The following is a 25,172-nucleotide window of genomic DNA, read 5'->3' as shown; positions in this document are numbered from 1 at the left end:
TATTTCTTGAGGCATCTCCACACTGTTCTCCAAAGTGGCTGCACCAACTTGCATTCCCACCAACAGTGGAAGAGGGTTCCCCTTACTCCACATCCTTTCCAACACACGTTGTTTCCTGTCTTGCTAATTTTGGCCATTCAAACTGGTATAAGGTGTTATCTCAATGTGATTTTAATTTGAATCTCCCTGATGGCTAATGATGATGAGCACTTTTTCATGTGTCTGATAGCCATTTGTATGTCTTCGTTGGAGAAGTGTCTGTTCATATCTTCTGCCCATTTTTTGATATGTTTTGTGTGTGTTGAGTTTGAGGAGTTCTTTATAGCTCCTGGATATCAACCTTTTGTCTGTACTGTCATTTGCAAATATCTTCTCCCATTCCGTGGGTTGCCTCTTTGTTTTGTTGACTGTTTCCTTTGCTGTGCAGAAGCTTTTGATCTTGATGAAGTCCCAAAAGTTCATTTTCGCTTTTGTTTCCTTGGCCTTTGGAGACATATCTTGAAAGAAGTTGCTGTGGCTGATATCGAAGAGGTTACTGCCTATGTTCTCCTCTAGGATTCTGATGGATTCCTGTCTCACATTGAGGTCTTTTATCCATTTTGAGTTTATCTTTGTGTACGGTGTAAGAGAATGGTCGAGTTTCATTCTTTTACATGTAGCTGTCCAGTTTTCCCAGCACCATTTATTGAAGAGACTGTCTTTTTCCACTGTATATTTTTTCCTGTTTTGTCGAAGATTATTTGACCATAGAGTTGAGGGTCCCTATCTGGGCTCTCTACTCTGTTCCACTGGTCTATGTGTCTGTTTTTATGCCAGTAACATGCTGCGTTGGTGATCACAGCTTTGTAGCAAAGCTTGAAATCAGGTAATGTGATGCCGCCAGGTTTGTTTTTGTTTTTCAGCATTTCCTGAGCAATTCGGGGTCTCTTCTGATTCCATACAAATTTTAGGATTATTTGCTCCAGCTCTTTGAAAAATACCGGTGGAATTTTGATTGGAATGTCATTAAAAGTATAGATTGTTCTAGGCTATAGACATTTTAACAATATCTATATTTATTCTTCCAATCCAAGAGCATGGAACGGTCTTCCATCTTTTTGTGTCTTCTTCAATTTCTTTCATGAGTGTTCTGTAGTTCCTCGAGTACAGATCCTTTATCACTTTGCTTGGGTTTCTTCCCAGGTATCTTATGGTTCTTGGTGCTCTAGTAAATGGAATCGATTCTCTAATTTCCCTTTCTGTATTTTCATTGTTAGTGCATAAGAAAGCCACTGATTTCTGTACATTGACTTTGTATCCTGCCACGTTACTGAATTGCTGTATGAATTCTAGTAGTTTGGGAGTGGAGTCTGTGGTTTTCCATATAAAGAATGATGTCATCTGTGAAGAGAGAGAGTTTGACTTCTTCCTTGCCTATTTGGATACATTTTATTTCTCTTTGCTGGCTGATTGTCATTGCTAGGACTTCTAATACTATGTTGAAAAAGAGCGGTGAGAGTGGGCATCCTTGTCATGTTCCTGATCTCAACGGGAGGGCTGCAAGCTTTTTCCCATTGAGGATGATATTTGCTGTGGGTCTTTCATAGATAGATTTTATGAAGTTCAGGAATGTTCCCTCTATCCCTATACTTTGAACCATTTTAATCAGGAACGGATGCTGAATTTTGTCAAATGCTTTTTCTGCATCAATTGAGAGGACCATGTGGTTCTTCTTTCTTTTATTGATTTGTTCTATCACATTGATTGTTTTTTGAATGTTGAACCATCCTTGCAACCTTGGGATGAGTCCCACCTGGTCATGGTCATGGTGGATGATCTTTTTAATGTGCTGCTGGATCCTGTTTGCTAGGATCTTTTGCAAATCTTAGCATCCATATTCATCAGTGATATTGGTCTGAAATTCTCCTTCTTTTTAAGTTCTTTGCCTGGTTTGGGGATCAGGGTAATGCTGGCTTCATAAAAAGAGTCTGGAAGTTTTACTTCTGCTTCAATTTTTTGGAACAGCTTCAGGAGAATTGGTGTTATTTCTTCTTTGAAAGTATGGTAGAATTCCCAAGGGAATTCATCAGGTCCAGGGCTCTTGTTTTTTGGGAGGTTTTTGATCACTGCTTCAATCTCGTTACTAGATATCGTTCTATTCAGGTTGTCAATTTCTTCCTGGTTTAATTTTGGGAGTTTATAGTTTTCCAGGAATGCATCCATTTCATTTAGATTGCTTAGCTTATTGGCATATAACTGTTGGTAATAATTTCTGATGATTGTTTCTATTTCGTTGGGGTTAGTTGTGAACTCTCCCTTTTCATTCATAGTTTTATTAATTTGAGCTTTCTCTCTTTTCTTTTGGATTAGTGTGGCCAATGGTTTATCGATCTTATTGATTCTTTCAAAAAACAGCTTCTAGTTTCGTTGATACGTTCTACTGTATCTCTCGTTTCTACCTCATTGATCTCTGCTCTAATCTTGATTATTTCCCTTCTTCCGTTTGAAGTTGGTTTCATTTGTTGTTGATTCTCCAGTTCTTGAAGGTGTAGACACAGCTGGTGTATTCTGGGTTTTTCAGGTTTTAGAGGGAGGCTTGGATGTCTATGTATTTCCTCCTTAGAACCACTTTTGCTCTATCCCATAGGTTTTGGACCAAAGTGTCTTCATTCTCATTGGTTTCATGAATTGTTTAAGTTCTTCTTTGATCTCTTGGTTGATCCAAGCATTCTTAAACAAGGTGGTCTTTAGCTTCCAGGTGTTTGAGTTCCTTCTGAACTTTTCCTTGTGATTGAGCTCCAGTTTCAATGCATTGTGATCTGAGAATATGCAGGGAATAATGTCAGTCTTTTGGTGTCGGTTGAATCCTGCTTTTTGACCCAGTATGTCGTCTATTCTGGAGAAGGTTCCATGTCCACTTGAGAAGAATGAGTATTCTGTTGTGTTAGGGTGGAATGTACTATATATGTCTATGAGGTCCATCTGGTCCATAGTTTCATTCATTGCTCTTATTTCTTTATTAATTTCTGCTTTGATGATCTGTCTATTACTGAGAGAGGTATGTTAAGATATCCTACTATTATTGTATTCATATCAATATGACCTTTTATCTTGATTAATAGTTTTCTTATGTAATTGGCTGCCCCCATAATGCGGGTGTAGATATTTACAATTGTTAGATCATCTTGGTGGATAGTCCCTTTAAGAATGATGTAGTGTCCTTCTGTATCTGTGACTACAGTCTTTAGTTTAAAATCTAATTTATCTGATATGAGAATCGCTACCCTGGCCTTCTTTTGAGGCCCATTGGCATGAAAGATGCTTCTCCATCCCTTCACTTTCAGTCTGGGTGTATCCTTAGGTTCAAAATATGTCCCTTGTAGACAACATATGGATGGGTCCTGTCGTTTTATCCAATCGGCAACCTATGTCATTTTATGGGTGCATTTAGGCCATTCACACTGAGAGTGATTATTGATAGATACGTTTTTATTGACATCGTGTTACCTTTGAAGTCTTTCTGTCTGTAGATTGTTTCTGTATGTCTGTTCAATGACATTCTTAGGATTTTTTCTCTTTAATAAGAGCCCCCTTAATATTTCCTGCAGTGTCGTCTTGGTGGTTGCATAGACTTTTAAGCCTTGCCGGTCTTGGAAACTCTTTATCTCTCCATCCATTTTGAATGTCAGTCTTGCTGGATTAAGTATTCTTTTTTTTAAAGAAGATTTTATTTATCTATTTGACAGATAGAGATCACAAGTGAGCAGAGAGTCAGGCAGAGAGAGAGGAGGAAGCAGGCTCCCTGCTGAGCAGACACCGGATGTGGGGCTCGACCCCAGAACCCCGGGATCATGACCTGAGCTGAACGAAAGCAGAGGCTTTAACGCACTGAGCCACCCAGGTGCCCCTGGATAAAATATTCTTGACTACATGTTCCTCTCATTTAGTACTCTGAATATATTTTGCCAGCCCTTCCTGGCTTGCCAGGTCTCTGTGGACAGGTCTGACATTATTTTAATGGGCTTTCCTCTGTATGTAAGGAGCTTTTTTGTCCTAGCTGCTTTTAAGAGGGTCTGTCTAGAATCAAAATTCTTCATTCTTGCTATCAGGTGTCGCTAGGACTTTTGAGAATCTATAATCTTGGGGGGAACCATTCTGTCTCTAGTACATGAACGTTGTTTCTTTTCATGAGATTAGGAAAATTTTCATAGACAACTTGTTCCGCTATATCTTCGAGACTTCTTGCTTTTTCCTCCCCTTCAGGGATTCCAATAATTCTGACGCTGGAACATTTCATGGCATCATTTATTTCCCTGATTCTGTTTTCATGGCTTCTGAGCTGTTTGTTCCAGGCTTTCTCCTGATCCTTTCTCTCTATCTGTTTGTCCTCCAGATCACTAATGCTATCTTCTGTCTCAGTTACCCTAGCTTTTAGAGAATTTAGATTAGATTGGAATTCATTGAGATCATTTTGAACATCATCCCTGGTGGCTTTCAGTTCTGCCCTAACATTGTGTACATCATCCCTGGTGGCTTTCAGTTCTGCCCTAACATTGTGAACATCATCCCTGGTGGCTTTCAGTTCTGCCCTAATCAATTCCATTTGGTCATCCATGGCTTTCTCCAACCTAGCTATTTTGTGGATAATTGTTAGCCTGAATTCCTTTCTGATATTTTCTATGTCAATAGCCATTAGCTCTGTTGCCAAAGGTCCATCCTCTATATTTTTCTTCTGTTGGGCCTTCATCCTCCTAGTCATTTTGTTAAGAGATGACTGAACAGATGCAGCTGGATGTATCCATTGTGGTGCAGTCAAGGTGCACCCTGGAACGCTTCTGTGCAATCAGGATTCCCCACCCAAATGAGAGAAAAAAGAAAAGAAAAAGAAATAGAGAAGAAAAAAAAAAAAGAAAAGAAAAGAAAAAAGAAAAAAAAAGAGAAAGAGACAGGGAAAAAAGGGAAGATAAAAGAGAAGGCTCAGACCAAATGGGCCCCAAGGTAAGATTTATGAAGTATACAAACAAAAACAAACAAAAAGCCTGATAAAAGTCTATGACAAGAGAAAAAAAAATATATATATATATATAAAAGCAAAAAAAAAAAAAAAAAAGAAAGAACCTCATCAGAAAGAATCCCAAGTATAAGATTTATATACTATCAGGACAAACACAAGTACACAGAAACACTGGCAGAAGGAAAAGATGGGAGAGTGGTTGTAAATTCTCAGTGTGGGTAAGGAAGGTTATTTTAATTCTTCCTGGATGTATCTTGATGTTTTTGTTAAGGGACTCAACTTTCCTAATATAAAGGGGGATTAAAAATTGGTTTGCCTATAGGGGTAGCTTTGACTGGGGAAAGGGGATTACCTTGAAGTTTAACTCTATATGTATATTGGAAAATAAAAATTAAAAAAGAATAAACTAGACTAAACTAAATTAAAATTTAAAAAATTTAAAAAATAGAAAAGCAAAAGAAAAACATGGTTGTATGTATCAAAAAGTTTAGGTTGGAAGGTTATTAAGGAATTTGATGTACTGGACATCTCAGTGTGAGGGTAAATAGTTTAAAAAATTATCTATATGTATTTAAAAAAAGAAGCAGAATAGTGGTAAAGTGTTAAAAATAAAAGTTGTATTTATGAAGTAGTGGTGGTTTTTCTCTTGTCGTCTTCTTTTTTTCTTTTTTCCTTCCTTCCTGGTTGGTTTTCTGGGTGCGGGGCCTGCCACGTGGGTTTTCAGACAATGATGTTCCCTAGTTAAGTCTTCCTGGCCCCATCAAGGGGGTGGGTTCTGAGGAAACCGTTTTTTTCAGGGTTTTGTTCTCTGGAGGTTTTTTAATTCTTTCATCTGTTTTCTCTCGCCTTGACAGCTTTTGATGGTTTTTGGAGGTTTAGAGGAGAGCAAACTGCACCCTGACCTCCCTCTCAGAGAGAAGCCTCAGAATGCTCTGCAGAGCTGCTGGCAGAGTAGGTTCTGAGTCGCGGTCCCTGGGGATGAAGGATTTCCTCCTTGTACCCAGTACTGTGGCAGCGGTGGCTGTCTGGGAAGCTCCAGACCACCAGAGAGGTTCCAAGCAGTGATAGCACACTGAGATTTTCCTGATGGCCCAGGCTGGGAATGCCTGGTTTTTCAGGATGCCAGAGCTCCAGGCTAGCACCTGTGAGCACCTCCCCTAGGGGAGGGTGTGGGACACGCGCATTTCGGGAATCCCGTCTGGCCAGGATCCAGACCCTCACAGGAACCGGACCCCACGCATTCTCGGGTGGGCTAGCTGCTCAGGCACGCTGGCGGCTCAGGGACCAATACCTGATTTCTCCACCGCACTCTCTCTGGCTCAGCACCAGGAGAGGCTGTCCTGGGTCCGGGGACTTAAGCCACTGTCCCTAACCGCCCCGATTCCCACATTATCCCCCTGTGATCCGTTGCTCCTTTTTTTTTTTTTTTTTTTCTTGCGTGCTTTCAATCAGACTCCAAGCTAATGCTGGTCCCCAGACTCAGGGCACTCTCGTATTGGGGTATTACTTTCCAATCGGTCACCTATGGCGGCTCCCTCCCCCTTTGTGTTTATCTTCCAATATCAGTTGGATGTTCCCACTGTGCTTTACCAGCCACTGACGTCTTCTGCTCCTGTAGAGATCCAGACATGTATAATTCTGATCTCAGGCTGATTTCATGGGTGATCTGAGTTCTTTGGTAGGTAATCAGCTCACTTTAGGATACAGGTTGAAACGGCGCCTCCTCCTACTTCCCCAACATCTTGACTTCCCCGTATGGTTCCTTCCCTGACTTTTAAAATGCAATCCTAGGGAGACAAAATTCAATGTGCCAAGTCAAATGCATTTTGAAAAAGTAAGAATGTGGAAAACATATGCCTAGAGTTTCATGAAGAGTTTATGTTTTAACGATTCACCATTTCCTGGCTCTTATAAATAAAAATAAAGCTATGGATGCCTTAAGGAGATGGGATGGCCAGTAGAAAGGCAAATACAAGCAAAAGGCATGTTAAAAGCATCATTTGTCATCTGTTTTATTTTTCTTGGTTTGCAATTCTTGGAGAAATGTGCCTCATTCCAAGAAAAATTATAAAAATGTTATACCTTGAGCAGCAACCTACAGAAGTGTGTAGTACATCGCCTTCCCTTCTTTCCCCTGACACCCACTGCACGCACCCAGTACAACAATTTCTCTCTACTGAGTGGTTCTCAAACTTAAATATATCAGAGTCACCTGGAGGGTTGTTCCAGCACAACCTGTGCTCACCTGTGGAGTCTCTGATCCAGGAAGTCTAGGTGGGGCCTAGGAATTTGCATTTTGAAGTACTCAGGTCGTGCTGATACTGCTGGTCCAAGGACTGCACTTGGAAGACAATTGCTTTGATGATGACTGTTGTTGAACTTGTGAACAACAAGCTTCAGGGCAGCAATGAACATAGAGAGGTAATGAACATAATCATCACCTGGGAACTTGTTAAAATTCATCAGCTCCCTGTTGATTCTTTTTTTTTTAATTAATTTATTTATTTTTATTTTTTTATTTACAGCATAACAGTGTTCATTGTTTTGGCATCACACCCAGTGCTCCATGCAGTACGTGCCCTCCCTATTACCCACCACCTGGTTCCTCAACCTCCCACCCCCCCACCCCTTCATAACCCTCTGGTTGTTTTTCAGAGTCCATAGTCTCTCATGCTTCATCTCCCCTTCCAGTTTCCCTCAACTCCCTCTCCTCTCCATCTCCCCATGTCCTCCATGTTCTTTGTTATGCTCCACAAATAAGTGAGACCATATGATACTTGACTCTCTCTGCTTGACTTATTTCACTCAGCATAATCTCTTCCAGTCCTGTCCATGTTGCTACAAAAGTTGGGTATTCGTCCTTTCTGATGGAGGCATAATACTCCATTGTGTATGTGGACCACATCTTCCCTGTTGATTCTTAACCCTGGTTGAACATTAGAATCATTTGGGGAGATACTGTCCCCAGGTCCCACCTCAGACCTAGTGAGGCAAAATCTTTGAGGCTGGGGCTAAGGAAACTTAGTTTATAAAAAGCTCCTCTAATGATCTTATACCATGGAAGGTTCATAACCTCTGCACATCTGATTTTAAAAGCATGTGTCTGTGGCCATGGGGTAGGCATTGAGAAACATGTCCCAGGCAAGTCCCATGCACTTTGAGAGTGTGTTGGGGATGAGACCAAACCTTTGCTCATTTACTAGCCACCCCATACATCCAAGTACAAGCTCTCCATATACAGTTCCATCTTTTGCACTTGCTCTTCTCCTGTCTGGAAAGCTTATCTTCTCTGCTCACCATGTTAACTCTTTCATATCCTTAGACATTAAGCTCAGGGAGCTCCTCCCCCAGAAACCGCTAGATGCCCCTCTTCTGTGCTCTTTTACCATAGGTAGAGTTTCCTTCCACTTTTCTACTGGTCTCCTAGTTAGGTGCTAATCCCTAAAGTCAAGGTTGATGATTTTACTTTGTATTTTGTCTATACTTACTGAATGTAATCTTCACCATACTAGGTGCCCAATGAAATTAAATGGATGATGTTAATTAAAATCTATAAAGAGAGAGAAAAACCTGATTTTTATCCCTTGGCATGTTCTCTCTCCTTCTCTCTTTTCCTTTCTTTTTAAAAAATATGAATCAACATACATCTGGCTTTGTAAATAGGATAAGACAGCTTCCTGGGATGAGAGAAATGCCCTATGTTAAATAAAATCATTAATAATACCTTCAATAATCATGAGAAAAGTCTCATTTTTTTTCTTTACTCAAATGAGATCCACTCTGATACTATGAGATCATTCTAAAAATACATTAAAAACAAAAACAAACAAACAAAAACCTACACTTGAATTCCTGCTGCTTTAAATCTTCTCACTTAAGTTCATCCTGACTTTTTAGGCTGAAGTTTTGGAGAGTGTAACCATATGTTCCAAGAATTATTTTGACTATGAAATGCCTTTGTGCACTCCAGGAAGTGATCCCGGAATCCTGAAATGGCAGGCAGGAACCTGTACAGATGCTGCGGGCTCCTCTGAAAATATGTGGAGTTATCAACTTGCTCAGGACAGACTTCCTGCATTGCTAGCCTTCAGGACAATCACAGATCACAGACTTCTACCTTGTCCCCTCTCTCGTGTGGCTCTCTCTTGCCCCGTCATATAATGCCACAATGCTGTGCAACAGTGGTTTGCTACAGCAAAGCACAAGTCTTTGAGTTTGAGATGGGAGAGGGAGTGGGGCATGTTTTGTTTTGTTTTTGGCCCAGGTTGGGCTCAGTGTATATCTCAGCATCCACATAGTTTATGACATATTTTCTCCTTCTGTTATAAAAGCTGAAACTTTATAACCAATAGTATCCCATGTCGGGCTAAGGGGGAAAAAAGGGACTATCAAGGAAAGAAGGAAAACAAGTGTCTTGCTTGGTTCTAGGGAACTTTTGTTTTTCCTAGCATATACTCTATAACAGTATGCATGTATGAACTTAAGCATTTCTGTATTACTCAATATAGTTTTATTGTTTTGACAACACATACGAATTGCTAGGCCACTCTCTGTTGTCCATCTACACTCCTATGGAAAACTGTATCATGGACCATTATTTTTTTGCATGTGAACAGATGCTCCTCTGTTTTGAGATTTTACTAAATAGTTTGGACTAGGTATATAGTATTCCAGTTTGAGCACAAAATTATCTCTAGACTTTAGGGATAGAGAGGTATCTATTGGAGAAGAGTGATAGGTTTTCCCATAAACATGGAATCAGTGAACACAGGCAAAGCCTGAAAATCACACTGAGGGCTTCAGAATCAGTAAAGGCAGGAGGGGCTTTGACCTTCCACCCCTACTGTGCTTCACCTTTGGATTTTCCTAAACAAACGGCTGTCTAGTCCTGCAGTGTCTCTACCTCTGTCTGCAATATGATACTGGTACATGTGATTATTTGTGTTTCATTTTAATGAAATATTTTGACTAAATGGAACATGGAAATGGATGCTCATAATAATCATCCAATTAAATTGTTTTCCCTTTAGATTTTAAGACATTGGCTCCTCTTGTCTCTTATTCTGTGTTTTGGACTATACTTTATCTTTTGAATTAGACTAAGAATGTGATTTTAATGCAGTAGATGAGGAATGAGGGGGCACTGAAGGTTTTTGAACAGTTGGACGGTATGAATGGGGATGGCTTTTGGAAAATGAATCTGGTCCCATTTTATAAAATGGATTCATGGGAGAAGTAGGAAATAGGAAGCGTGATTGAGAGACTATCACAATCTCAGTGAAAGACAATAGAAGATCGCATCAGGGCCTTGTCAATGGAAAGAGGAAGATGTAATTGTGTATAGATAATAGTTGATGTTGTGTAAGCAATAATGTGTATGCAGCAAGAGAGAAGGAGATGCCAAAAGTGACTGAAGTTTTGGGTCTTCTTGAATTCAAGAATCATGGTACTAATACAAACATGGGGGAATATAGGAGGAGGAGAAGTTACTTTTCAACTGTATAGACTCAGTTGTGTTTTAAAATGTACCTTGGCTTTGTTTAAATCAGGTGTGTTAATATACATAGAATTGAGAATGAGTGTTTTTATATTCATAGATCCCTAGCAATAGGAAGCATGGCATGCCTATATGGGAAAGCACCAGGTTTGGTCAGAAGGCAGAAGGAACACAGGAAAAGCATGGGCAAAAGCCTTTATTATAGTTTTCAGGGGATGGAATGGGCAAGGAAGATTAGGTGGCTAAGTAGGTTTAGGATTGGACAGTTTGAATATACTAGTTGTTTCTAGGTTTCTAGTACCTGGCCCTAGGATAATATAAGGCAAGGCAATAGTGTCCCAAGCTTCAGGAGCCTGACAGGAGGCACATTGGAGTAGAAACTTGGAATTGGTTGTTCTGTCAAAGGAGTGTTGGAAGGCAAGTTGTTTTCAATCTCTAGGAATTAGTTAATCCTGGGAGGGCAGTCTCTCCTGGTCAGCAAGGCCCCAGATGTCAGAGGATCATAAAATACATAAAACATAAAAGCGTGATTAATAGAAGTTGCCTAGGTAATATGTCATAAGCAAAAGCTGGTTCTTGGAGGATCTGAAGAAAATTTAGGATTCTAAAAACAGAATTTGCAGTCACCTATAGAGAATGGGGCTCATAAAGTAGAGGACACTGTCAGGAGAGAGAGGACATATGTAAGAGAAAGGAAATGACCAAATACAGAACGCAAGGAATGCCTGCAATGAGAGGTGGAACAAAGAAGTGGACTGAGACGAGACCCAAGAGGTCTCTGCAGTGACAGGGAAGCATGCCAAGAAAGTATTCTGGAAGAGAAGTAGAGGTTAAAAAAGGGGTCATCCAGGGAGTGAGCAAAGACCTAGGGACTGGGCAGCCAAGGAGTCCTTGAGGACTTCTGATTATATAGGATAATAAGAGGTACAGGCCCAAAAGCCTGATTGCATAGAGTTATAGCATGCATGGTCTTGGGCAACAAATGCAGACCTCTTTTTAGAGAAAGTTGATGAAGAAGGAAGGAGAGGAATGGGGTGTAAGTATTATTATACATTATTATTATGATTAACATTTTATGATATTATTATTAATAACAATAAGCATCATTATTAGCTGATGCTTAGTAGGCACTCCAATGCCAATTATCCTAATTTAATTTCTCTGTTTCCAACCAGTATCCTACAGTTCAGGGAAAAGAATTGAATTTTTTTAACCCTCCTGTGTCCTGGTATATTTTTACCTGCCTATATCCTCCATGAAACCATAAGCTTGAAGACAGGAATGTTGTATTACATGACTAGCACTGTTCTTGGTATAAGCTGTGCTCATTGCATGTCCATTGAATGAAAGAACGGATGGACACTTCTCAGAAGAGTAGTTTCTCTACCCACTATGCCATACATTGCATGTCTTGAATTGTTTCTCTGTGTGTGTACTTTCTTCTTTGTTTATATCTATTAATTACTTCAAAATGCAAATGGCAATTCATTTCCTCCAGAAATCTTTTCCCCAATAACCTAATCTAAACATTTATTTTGCATATTTTAAGTGACTCAATTCTGTATTCAATTTGTATGAGTTTAAACTTTACTTAATAAATTCTCTTCTGTAAGTATTCCTAGGTCACAGTATGTTCATAAGTTTCCTATCCTCAAATATAACAAGACATTGTGCATGTTGAGCAAATGTTAACTGGCATACATAAACTATAAAATACATCTCAATATGCAGGTATCATAAATCAGTATCATACGTCTGCTACCTCTGTGATCTGCTGGGCAGAAATATTCATCAGTGTCACAGTTCTGTGTTATATAAAACAGAAAGTCATGAATTAGTGACCTTCAAAATGTCAAAATAACACTCCAAAATAATTCATCCTGCAATACATTAACATTCTAATTTTGTCTGTTGTGGCAAAAGTGAAGTGGCTAACAGAAGTGTTCTAGTCATTTAGTTATGAAAGATATTGTTTCTTCATTATGATCATTGAATTTCACACATTTGGTGCACTTATTCATATTTTAATAAAATCTAACAAGTGAATTATTGGAGAATTATTACAAATTAAAAGCTAAGTATGGGGGCACCTGGGTGGCTCAGTGGGTTAAACCTCTGCCTTCAGCTCAGGTCATGATCTCAGGGTGCTGGGATGGAGCCACACATCTGGCTCTCTGCTCAGCAGGGAGACTGCTCCTCCCCAACCCCGCCTGCCTCTCTGCCTGCTTGTGGTCTCTGCCTGTCAAATAAATAAATAAAATCTTTAAAAAGAAAAAAAAAGTGAAGTCTGAAGCATTTAATGAGGACAGACGACTCTCAGTATGCAAAATCTGCATAGAAATTGAGTAATGGGAAGTAGAGAAGTAGACAGAAACATCAATTCATGTACTATACAAACAAAGTTGCAGATTATCCAGCAGGCCATATTCTGTACACCTATTATATTCAGGGGTTACACTGTTCTGATTCCATTTCCCTGCTCCCCCTACTAAATTGGGACTTACACTAGGGCAGCATCTGTATTCTATTCATCTCTTTTCTTAACTCCTAGCATGATGTTCGACATAAAATATGTCCTTAAATGCATGGATAAGGAAGATGTAGTACATATACACAATGGAGTATTATGCCTCCATCAGAAAGGATGAATACCCAACTTTTGTAGCAACATGGACGGGACTGGAAGAGATTATGCTGAGCGAAATAAGTCAAGCAGAGAGAGTCATGTATCATATGGTCTCACTTATTTGTGGAGCATAACAAAGAACATGGAGGACATGGGGAGATGGAGAGGAGAGGGAATTGAGGGAAACTGGAAGGGGAGATGAACCATGAGAGACTATGGACTCTGAAAAACAACCAGAGGGTTTTGAAGGGGCGGGGGGTGGGAGGTTGAGAAACCAGGTGGTGGGTAATAGGGAGGGCACATACTGCATGGAGCACTGGGTGTGATGCCAAAACAATGAACACTGTTATGCTGTAAATAAACAAATAAAAAAAATGTCCTTAATAATTATGGAACTGAATTAAAAACGTACATGTACATCTACCTGGCCAGGTATCTTTTACCCTTTTTTCATCTTTATATATATTTATTTATGCCAATGTACATCTAAATTTATTAGTATGGAAAAAATGTTCACAATGCCTTGCTGAGAGGGAAAACAGGTTTCAAAGTATTTAGAGAGCCATCTTACCTGTATAATGGTGTATCCATATATCTGTAAGCTAAGAATGCACAGAGATAGGCCTTTAAGGATAGTAAATAAGGTGTGATTTCTAGGTGATTTTCACTGAGATCCTGATATTTTTTCACATTGTCTGATTCTTTTCATGGTGAGCCAGGGTTAACTATATAACAGTGAAACAGTTTTCAAAATGTAAGTAGGATATAAATTGAACCAGGAAGACTCGGGTCCCAGGCCTGCTCCCTATTTCTGTGGCAAACTACTTGTCTAAGTTGAAATTTAATCATAAAGAGAAAACAAATGAAATAGGTCTGCCCTCTTAACATTCTGGTATTGCTTTGAAGACCACCATGAGTATGACCTGGGCACAAAACTCAGGCATTATTTTCATTTGTTTTAACTTTTACTTTCAGCCCTCATTGGGTCCCATCAATAGGGAAATTAATCCTGGCTTTTCCTGGAGTTTCACATCCTTGTCCCCACAAAGTTTTATGTAAGTTCTGGCATCTTACATGGTGTTAAGGTTTGGGGTTTGCTGGGAACAGGTGAGGTTGTCACTGGTTAGGGGTCCAGAGACATAGCCAATGGGATGTCCATTCCACTGGTCCAGAGTGGCTCTCTCCTACTTCCAAATAACATTTGGGGTGCCAGGTATTTTGCAAATCTTCTAAGAGCCCTGCCTTTGCAAGCCACCTTTTCTCTCTTAGTTCTTACTCACACACAGATGCAAGGTCCAGAACCTGGGCTTGGAAACTCCTCTGCTTTTAGAATCAGTATTTGTCCTCCTTTCTGCTCAGAACCCAACAGAGGCACTTCCTTTTCTGGGGAAGGGATAGCAAAAGCTTTATTGCCCTGGTCTTCATCCCTTGCCTGCCTTGCCAAGACACATTATCTATACTGTGGAATCCTCTCTAGCTCTGGGACTCATAAATGTCTTCTTTTTTGCATCTTGTCACAAGACTGTACCAGGGCTATGAGTACAGTGTGCCTAACTGACTAAAGTAAAAAGGTACAGGAATAAAAGGAGGAAACAAAACCCAGAGGTATTTTGAAATATTTTCTTGACCATTGTGAAAATGCTGTGATCCCAGGAAAGTGTGCAGAGTGGACACAGCCTAAATAGAAGACAGTCTACCAGCCTTGTCAACAGGGTTCTGAGGGGCATTAGATCCTAATGTCCTAAGACATCCATTGAATGTAATAAATTATCTCATCTCTCTTGCACCTAGAGTGATATTAGCCATACCTTCTCCTTTTGGGAATTGAGAAAAATAATGACTCAAAACAGCCCCTCAGGGGAATCATTCTGCCCCTGAACTTGTTGGGAAAGACCCACAAGACAGCTAACTGTGCTGAAATTCAGGTAGGGAGATGCTTAACTCAGAAGATAGTGTAAAAAAAAAAAAAAAAAAAAAAAGTTAGCAAAAATGTGTAGATGTCTACCCCAGAAATGAAGGATCGAGGAAAATGTTCTCAGTATTGAGTGCCAGGTATGAGAATGATTGGCAGGAATCTTGAACTCAAAAGAGAAGTGATAATGCTACTCCTGTATTAATGAGGAGGTGAGGGTTTGGGACTGTGAAGAACAGAAGCTTGGAATACTCTGAAAACAGGAATTCTTTTGGTTTTTGTTGTTTGGATGTCTTTTTTTTATTTGTTTATTTGTTTATTTACACCATAACAGTGTTCATTGTCTTGGCATCACACCCAGTGCTCCGTGCAGTACGTGCCCTCCCTATTACCCATCACCTGGTTCCTAAACCTCCCACCCCCCACCCCGCCCCTTCAAAACCCTCTGGTTGTTTTTCAGAGTCCATAGTCTCTCATGGTTCATCTCCCCTTCCAGTTTCCCTCAACTCCCTCTCCTCTCCATCTCCCCATGTACTCCATGTTCTTTGTTATGCTCCACAAATAAGTGAGACCATATGATACTTGACTCTCTCTGCTTGACTTATTTCGCTCAGCATAATCTCTTCCAGTCCCGTCCATGTTGCTACAAAAGTTGGGTATTCATCCTTTCTGATGGAGGCATAATACTCCATTGTGTATATGGACCACATCTTCCTTATCCATTCATCCGTTGAAGGGCATCTTGGTTCTTTCCACAGTTTGGCAACCGTAGCCATTGCTGCAATAAACATTGGGGTACAGATGGCCCTTCTTTTCACTACATCTGGTTCTTTGGGGTAAATACCCAGCAGTGCAATTGCAGGGTCATAGGGAAGCTCTATTTTTAATTTCTTGAGGCATCTCCACACTGTTCTCCAAAGTGGCTGCACTAACTTGCATTCCCACCAACAGTGGAAGAGGGTTCCCCTTTCTCCACATCCTCTCCAACACACGTTGTTTCCTGTCTTGCTAATTTTGGCCATTCTAACTGATGTCAGGTGGTATCTCAATGTGGTTTTAATTTGAATCTCCCTGATGGCTAGTGATGATGAACATTTTTTCATGTGTCTGATAGCCATATGTATGTCTTCGTTGGAGAAGTGTCTGTTCATATCTTCTGCTCATTTTTTGATATGATTCTCTGTTTTGTGTGTGTTGAGTTTGAGAAGTTCTTTATAGCTCCTGGATATCAACCTTTTGTCTGTACTTTCATTTGCAAATATCTTCTCCCATTCCGTGGGTTGCCTCTTTGTTTTGTTGACTATTTCCTTTGCTGTGCAGAAGCGTTTGATCTTGATGAAGTCCCAAAAGTTCATTTTTGCTTTTGTTTCCTTGGCCTTTGGAGACATATCTTGAAAGAAGCTGCTGTGGCTGATATCGAAGAGGTTACTGCCTATGTTCTCCTCTAGGATTCTGATAGATTCCTGTCTCACGTTGAGGTCTTTTATCTATTTCGAGTTTATCTTTGTGTACGGTGTAAGAGAATGGTCGAGTTTCATTCTTCTACATATCGCTGTCCAGTTTTCCCAGCACCATTTATGGAAGAGACTGTCTTTTTTCCATTGAATATTTTTTCCTGTTTTGTTGAAGATTATTTGACGATAGAGTTGAGGGTTCATATCTGGGCTCTCCACTCTGTTCCACTGGTCTATGTGTATGTTTTTATGCCAGTACCATGCTGTCTTGGTGATCACAGCTTTGTAGTAAAGCTTGAAATCAGGTAACGTGATGCCGCCAGTTTTGTTTTTGTTTTTCAACATTTCCTTAGTGAATCGGGGTCTCTTCTGATTCCATACAAATTTTAGGATTATTTGCTCCAGCTCTTTGAAAAATATTAGTGGAATGTTGATCGGAATGGCATTAAAAGTATAGATTGCTCTAGGCAGTATAGACATTTTTTTTTCCATTTTATTTATTTTTTCAGCGTAACAGTATTCATTCTTTTTGCACAACACCCAGTGCTCCATGCTAAACGTGCCCTCCCCATTACCCACCACCTGTTCCCCCAACCTCCCACCCCTGACCCTTCAAAACTCTCAGGTTGTTTTTCAGAGCCCATAGTCTCTTATGGTTCGCCTCCCCTCCCCAATGTCCATAGCCCGCTCCCCCTCTCCCAATCCCACCTCCCCCCAGCAACCCCCAGTTTGTTTTGTGAGATTAAGAGTCATTTATGGTTTGTCTCCCTCCCAATCCCATCTTGTTTCATTTACTCTTCTCCTATCCCCCTACCCCCCCATGTTGCTTCTCCATGTCCTCATATCAGGGAGATCATATGATAGTTGTCTTTCTCTGATTGACTTATTTCACTAAGCATGATACGCTCTAGTTCCATCCACGTCGTCGCAAATGGCAAGATTTCATTTCTTTTGATGGCTGCATAGTATTCCATTGTGTATATATACCACATCTTCTGTATCCATTCATCTGTTGATGGACATCTAGGTTCTTTCCATAGTCTGGCTATTGTAGACATTGCTGCTATAAACATTCGGGTACACGTGCCCCTTCGGATCACTATGTTTGTATCTTTAGGGTAAATACCCAGTAGTGCAATTGCTGGGTCATAGGGTAGTTCTATTTTCAACATTTTGAGGAACCTCCATGCTGTTTTCCAGAGTGGTTGGACCAGCTTGCATTCCCACCAACAGTGGAGGAGGGTTCCCCTTTCTCCACATCCTCGCCAGCATCTGTCATTTCCTGACTTGTTAATTTTAGCCATTCTGACTGGTGTGAGGTGATATCTCATTGTGGTTTTGATTTGTATTTCCCTGATGCCGAGTGACGTGGAGCACTTTTTCATGTGTCTGTTGGCCATCTGGATGTCTTCTTTGCAGAAATGTCTGTTCATGTCCTCTGCCCATTTCTTGATTGGATTGTTTGTTCTTTGGGTGTTGAGTTTGCTAAGTTCCTTATAGATTTTGGATACTAGCCCTTTATCTGATATGTCGTTTGCAAATATCTTCTCCCATTCTGTCAGCTGTCTTTTGGTTTTGTTAACCGTTTCCTTTGCTGTGCAAAAGCTTTTGATCTTGATGAAATCCCAATAGTTCATTTTTGCCCTTGCTTCCCTTGCCTTTGCCGTTGTTCCTAGGAAGATGTTGCTGCGGCTGAGGTCGAAGAGGTTGCTGCCTGCATTCTCCTCAAGGATTTGGATGGATTCCTTTCTCACATTGAGGTCCTTCATCCATTTGGAGTCTATTTTCGTGTGTGGTGTAAGGAAGTGGTCCAATTTCATTTTTCTGCATGTGGCTGTCCAATTTTCCCAGCACCATTTATTGAAGAGGCTGTCTTTTTTCCATTGGACATTCTTTCCTGCTTTGTCGAAGATTAGTTGGCCATAGAGTTGAGGGTCGATTTCTGGGCTCTCTATTCTGTTCCACTGATCTATGTGTCTGTTTTTGTGCCAGTACCATGCTGTCTTGCTGATGACAGCTTTGTAATAGAGCTTGAAGTCCGGAATTCTGATGCCACCAACTTTGCCTTTGTTCTTCAATATTCCTTTGGCTATTCGAGGTCTTTTCTGGTTCCATATAAATTTTAGGATTATTTGTTCCATTTCTTTGAAAAAAATGGATGGTATTTTGATAGGGATTGCATTAAATGTGTAGATTGCTTTAGGTAGCATAGACATTTTCACAATATTTATTCTTCCAATCCAGGAGCATGGAACATTTTTCCATTTTTTTGTGTCTTCCTCAATTTCTTTCATGAGTACTTTATAATTTTCTGTGTATAGATTCTTAGTCTCTTTGGTTAGGTTTATTCCTAGGTATCTTATAGTTATGGGTACAATTGTGAATGGGATTGACTCCTTAATTTCTCTTTCTTCGGTCTTGTTGTTGGTGTAGAGAAATGCAACTGATTTCTGTGCATTGATTTTATATCCTGACACTTTACTGAATTCCTGTACAAGTTCTAGCAGTTTTGGAGTGGAGTCTTTTGGGTTTTCCACATATAGTATCATATCATCTGCGAAGAGTGATAGTTTGACTTCTTCTTTACCAATTTGGATGCCTTTAATTTCTTTTTGTTGTCTGATTGCTGAGGCTAGGACTTCTAGTACTATGTTGAATAGCAGTGGTGATAATGGACATCCCTGCCGTGTTCCTGACCTTAATGGAAAAGCTTTCAGTTTTTCTCCATTGAGAATGGTATTTGCGGTGGGTTTTTCATAGATGGCTTTGATAATATTGAGGTATGTGCCCTCTATCCCTACACTTTGAAGAGTTTTGATCAGGAAGGGATGCTGTACTTTGTCAAATGCTTTTTCAGCATCTATTGAGAGTATCATATGGTTCTTGTTCTTTCTTTTATTAATGTGTTCTATCACATTGATTGATTTGCGGATGTTGAACCAACCCTGCAGCCCTGGAATAAATCCCACTTGATCGTGGTGAATAATCCTTTTAATGTACTGTTGAATCCTATTGGCTAGTATTTTGGCGAGAATTTTTGCGTCTGTGTTCATCAAGGATATTGGTCTGTAGTTCTCCTTTTTGGTGGGATCCTTGTCTGGTTTTGGGATCAAGGTGATGCTGGCCTCATAGAATGAGTTTGGAAGTTTTCCTTCCATTTCTATTTTTTGGAACAGTTTCAGGAGAATAGGAATGAGTTCTTCTTTAAATGTTTGGTAGAATTCCCCTGGGAAGCCGTCTGGCCCTGGGCTTTTGTTTGTTTGGAGATTTTTGATGACTGTTTCAATCTCCTTACTGGTTATGGGCCTGTTCAGGTTTTCTATTTCTTCCTGGTTCAGTTGTGGTAGTTTATATGTCTCTAGGAATGCATCCATTTCTTCCAGATTGTCCAATTTGTTGGCGTAGAGTTGCTCATAATATGTTCTTATAATTGTCTGTATTTCTTTGGTGTTAGTTGTGATCTCTCCTCTTTCATTCATGATTTTATTGATTTGGGTCCTTTCTCTTTTCTTTTTGATGAGTCTGGCCAGGGGTTTATCAATCCTATTGATTCTTTCAAAGAACCAGCTCCTAGTTTCATTGATTTTTTCTATTGTTTTTTTGGTTTCTATTTCATTGATTTCTGCTCTGATCTTTATGATTTCTCTTCTCCTGCTGGGTTTAGGGTTTCTTTCTTGTTCTTTCTCCAGCTCCTTTATGTGTAGGGTTAGGTTGTGTACTTGAGACCTTTCTTGTTTCTTGAGAAAGGCTTGTACCGCTATATATTTTCCTCTCAGGATAGGCAGTATAGACATTTTAACAATGTTTATTCTTCCAATCCAAGAGCATGGAACAGTCTTCCATCTTTTTGTGTCTTCTTCAATTTCTTTCATGAGTGTTTTGTAGTTCCTCGAGTACATGTCCTTTACCTCTTTGATTAGGTTTATTCCTAGGTATCTTATGGTTCTTGGTGCTATAGTAAATGGAATCGATTCTCTAATTTCCCTTTCTGTATTTTCATTGTTAGTGCATAAGAAAGCCACTGATTTCTGTACATTGACTTTGTAGCCTGCCACCTTACTGAATTGCTGTATGAGTTCTAGTTGTTTTTGGGTGGAGTCTTTGGGGTTTTCCATATAAAGAATCATGTCATCTGCAAAGAGAGAGACTTTCTGGGGGAGGGGCCTGCCACGTGGGTTTTCAGACAATGATGTTCCCTGAGTTAGGTCCTCCCGCTCCCCTCAAGGGGGTGAGCTCTGAGGAAACTGTTTTTTTCAGGCTTTTGTTCTCTGGGGGTTTTTATGTTCTTTCATCTGCTTTCTCTCGCCTTGACAGCTTTTGATGGTTTTTGGAGGTTTAGAGGAGAGCAAACTGCACCCCAACCTCCCTCTCAGAGAGAAGCCTCAGAATGTTTTGCAAAAGCTGCTGGCAGAGTAGGTTCTGAGTCACTGTCCCTGGGGATGCAGGAGCTCCTCCTTGTACCCAAAACCAGGCAGCAGTGGCTGTCTGGGCAGCTCCAGACCGCCAGAGAGGTTCGGAGCAGAGATCGCACACTGAGATTTTCCCGCTGTTCCAGGCTGGGAATGTCTGGTTTTTCCGGATGCCAGAGCTCCAGGCTAGAGCCTATGAGCACGTATCCCAAGGGAGGGTGTGGGACATGTGCATTTCAGGATTGCCTTCTGGCCAGGCTCCCAGCTCCTCACGGGAGCCAGACCCCACTTGTTCTCTGGCGCTCTGGCGTACAGGCACACTGGCGGCTCAGGGACGGAGTCCTGATTTCTCCTCTGCACTCTCTCTGGCTCAGCGCCAGTGGAGGCTGTCCTGGGTCCGGGGACTTAGGTCCCTGACCCTAACCGCCCAGGTTCCCACTATTACCCCCCGCGATCCTTTGCTCTTTGTTTTTTGAGTGCTTTCAACCAGACTCCAAGTTAATGCTGGTCCCCAGATGCAGAGCACTCTCGTGTTGGGGTGTTACTTTCCAATCGGTCACCTCTGGTTGCTCCCTCCCCCTTTTGTTTATCTTCAGGTATCAGTCCGATGCTCCCAGTCTGCTTTACCTGCCACTGACGTCTTCTGCTCCTGTAGATATCCAGGCGTGTATAATTCTGATCTCAGGCTGATTTCATGGGTGGTCGGAGTTCTTTGGTAGGTAATCAGCTCACTTTAGGGTACAGGTTGAAATGGTGCCTCCTCCTACTTCCCCGCCATCTTCTCTGTTGTTTGGATGTCTCAAGAGGATATGAAAATATCCTGGACCCAAAATTGTGTCATGCTACAAAGCTATCCCTTATGTTCCATATTTTAAAGGGAAGTGCAGAGATTACAGTCAAGATTACAAAGTGAAGAGGAAGTATCTTCTTTGAGGTCAGACAGGTGGCCCCAATTAACAGTCCACCTTCAACATTTCCTTAACTTCAGATACTCAGTTTGATTTTCCGTAAAAATAGAAGCTGCCATTTATCTTGTAAGGTTGTGGGGAGAGTCAAATGAAGCAGATGTAAAGAGTCTAGGATAGTGTCTGACATATAATAGATCCTCAGTAACTGCCAGGCATCATTATTTCTCTTGGTTTTACTTTAGTTTCTCCACAGTGAGACAAGTATACCTACTGTCTTAAGAAATAAAAATATAAACTATAAAAATACCTCATCTTTTCCACTTTTCTAACCTTTGGAGAACTACTCAAATGATAAGAACTTGTGGTTAAAAAGGAAAGAGAGTGTTGCCTGGGTGGCTCAGTCTGTTAAGTGTCTGCCTTTGGCTCAGGTCATGATCCTGGGATCCTGGGATCCAGCCCAGGATTGGGCTCCCTGCTCAGCCCTGCTCAGTCTGCCTGCCCCGCCCCCCACCCCCACTCACTCTCACTCTCAAATAAATAAAATCTTTTTTAAAAATCCATCTCCTTAACAGAGAGAGAGAGAGAGAGAGAATGACAAGGTTACAGAATCTATGGCTTTCCTGAAAAGCATAAGGAGCTATTTTGTCTCTTCCCATTTGCTTCGTAATAAATAGATTCATTGTTTATTTTATTAGGGGAGAAAATGGGATGTGTGGGTAATTGTTTTTCTTGTGTGGTGCATGTAATTCTATTTTGTAAAGTGCTGATCCTGGTCAATTCTAAATACCTTTAATTTTGAAAAATTTTATTATCTTCTGGAATTCTCTTGTACCCACAAAATTAGTAATGGAGTACCATTTAAATAATATATTGTGGTGAGAACATAACAAATAAAAATACATTGACTTTGAAATAAATATACATCTGGTGTAAAGAATGATTCAACTAAAAGTACACATTGGTTTCCTAACAGATAAGACTTTGGGAAGATATGTATTTTAGTTTAAAATACTCTAGTTTGAGTTAGGTTGTACCGTAGCTTACATAATACTAATTAGATGCCAGCCTAGAAATACGTGTTAGCCATAAATTTTGTCTAGATTCACATCAGAAATATGATGAGGCAAAGACCAACATTATTATACACATGTTTAGAATCTTGAGGAAAAAGACATTATGTACCAGGTAGTAAACTTGTTCCATGATGTTAAGGAGAAACAATAAAATTGTTCCGTGAAGAATCTGAGCACTGCTAGGTTCAGAGTGACTAGATTGAGGTTTTATTTCTTAAACATTTAACTGAGCTGGATGGTGGTCTATGACACCCAGCTCTCTGAGCCAGAATTTCTAATAAAACCAAATGTAGAAAGCATCCATCTTACAAACATTTTTTAATTTCTTTTGATAAAAATAATGGAGATTATTTAATGCAATAGACATAATGCTTGCTTTGAAAGCTTAGAAAACCTCCTACTTTATAAACTATTTTATACTGGTTATTTACTGTTAATAGATATCTAGATATATGATTTTACCTGCTGTATTTAAACTAAGGAATTAATAAACTTATTGAATACCTATTCTGTATTCAAATAATTCAAGTTAATATCCTAAACCATGAAATTATCAAAACTGTTGTTCTTAATCTGTCCAGAATTTCAATGCTAAACTCACCTTAAAGTAATAAATATAGGGGCACCTGGGTTGACTCAGTCAGTTAAACGTCTGCCTTCCACTCAGGCCATGATCCTGGGGACCCAGGATCAAGCCCTGCATCAGGCTGCCTGCTCAGTGGCGATTCAGCTTCTCTCTTTCCCTCTGACCCCCACTCGTGCTTGGTCTCTCTCTCTAGTGCTCTCTCTTTCTGTCTCAAATAAATAAATAAAATCTTAAAAAATAAATATAAGGTAACTTGCTGATTATTCAAAATAGTGTAGACTCATAAGGAGTATGTTCTATTCCCCTATCTGCACTCTATATGTGTGGTATGTTCAGAAGTGTTAAGAGGAATGAAGTCATGTGGCTGATGTCAGAAGGTGAGGTATGTGTCTGTGGTAAAAGAAAAATGCTCTAAGGTGTGTCTCATTACCAACTTCCTATTCCCCTGAAAGTGGTCTTCATCCTGCTTTCCTTCCTGGCCTGCCTGACTTCTGGCCTTTCCAACTGCCTGCCTTCTCATAGGCTCTGGGGTGGGGCCTGAAGCTGTACCTTGGCTTGAGTCCAAGTGTTAAGAGACGGTGTGATTTTGCCCTTTTGTGGTGCTAGAGCTCAGCTTGCCTTCCCTCTCTGAGAGAGGAGGGAAGAATCATCTGGCTTCTATTTACTTTTTTTTTATTTGTTTATTTACAGCATAACAGTGTGCATTGTTTTGGCATCACACCCAGTGCTCCATACAGTACGTGCCCTCCCTATTGCCCATCACCTGGTTTCTCAACCTCCCACCCCCCCGCCCCTTCAAAACCCTCTGTTTGTTTTTCAGAGTCCATAGTCTCTCATGGTTCATCTCCCCTTCCAATTTCCCTCAACTCCCTCTCCTCTCCATCTCCCCATGTCCTCCATGTTCTTTGTTATGCTCCACAAATAAGTGAGACCATATGATACTTGACTCTCTCTGCTTGACTTATTTCACTCAGCATAATCTCTTCCAGTCCCGTCCATGTTGCTACAAAAGTTGGGTATTCATCCTTTCTGATGGAGGCATAATACTCCATTGTGTATATGGACCACATCTTCCTTATCCATTCATCCGTTGAAGGGCATCTTGGTTCTTTCCACAGTTTGGCGACCGTAGCCATTGCTGCAATAAACACTGGGGTACAGATGGCCCTTCTTTTCACTACATCTGGATCTTTGGGGTAAATACCCAGCAATGCAATTGCAGGGTCATAGGGAAGCTCTGTTCTTAATTTCTTCAGGAATCTCCACACTGTTCCCCAAAGTGGCTGCACTAACTTGCATTCCCACCTTCTGTTTACTTTTGATAATTTTGTGCACACGAGAAACACAGAGAGGGTCAGATCTAGCTGGGCATCCCGGCAAGACACAGACCAATAGATTATGGCAAGGGAGTAAAGGGGCACCTGAGCGGCATAGTCAGTTGAGATTCTGACTCTTGGTTTTGGGTAGGGTCGTGATATTGCGGTTGTGGGATGAGCCCTGAGTGGGCCTCTGTGCTCAGTGCAGGGTATGCTTGGGACTCTAGCCCTTTCCCTCTGCCTCTTCCACCACCTCTAAAATAAATGAATGATCTTGAAAATAAATAAATAAATAAAGATGATGACACCATCAAGATGGTATCATCTGTTGTTCCTAACTTCAGTCCCCCTGACAAGAAAACCCTAGACAATTCATAGACAGAACCCCATTGAGAAAA

The sequence above is a fragment of the Meles meles genome, chromosome 15 (assembly GCF_922984935.1).
Source record: "Meles meles chromosome 15, mMelMel3.1 paternal haplotype, whole genome shotgun sequence".
Taxonomy (NCBI): Eukaryota; Metazoa; Chordata; class Mammalia; order Carnivora; family Mustelidae; genus Meles; species Meles meles.
The sequence above is the reverse complement of the archived record's forward strand: the minus strand, read 5'-3'. Positions refer to the sequence as shown.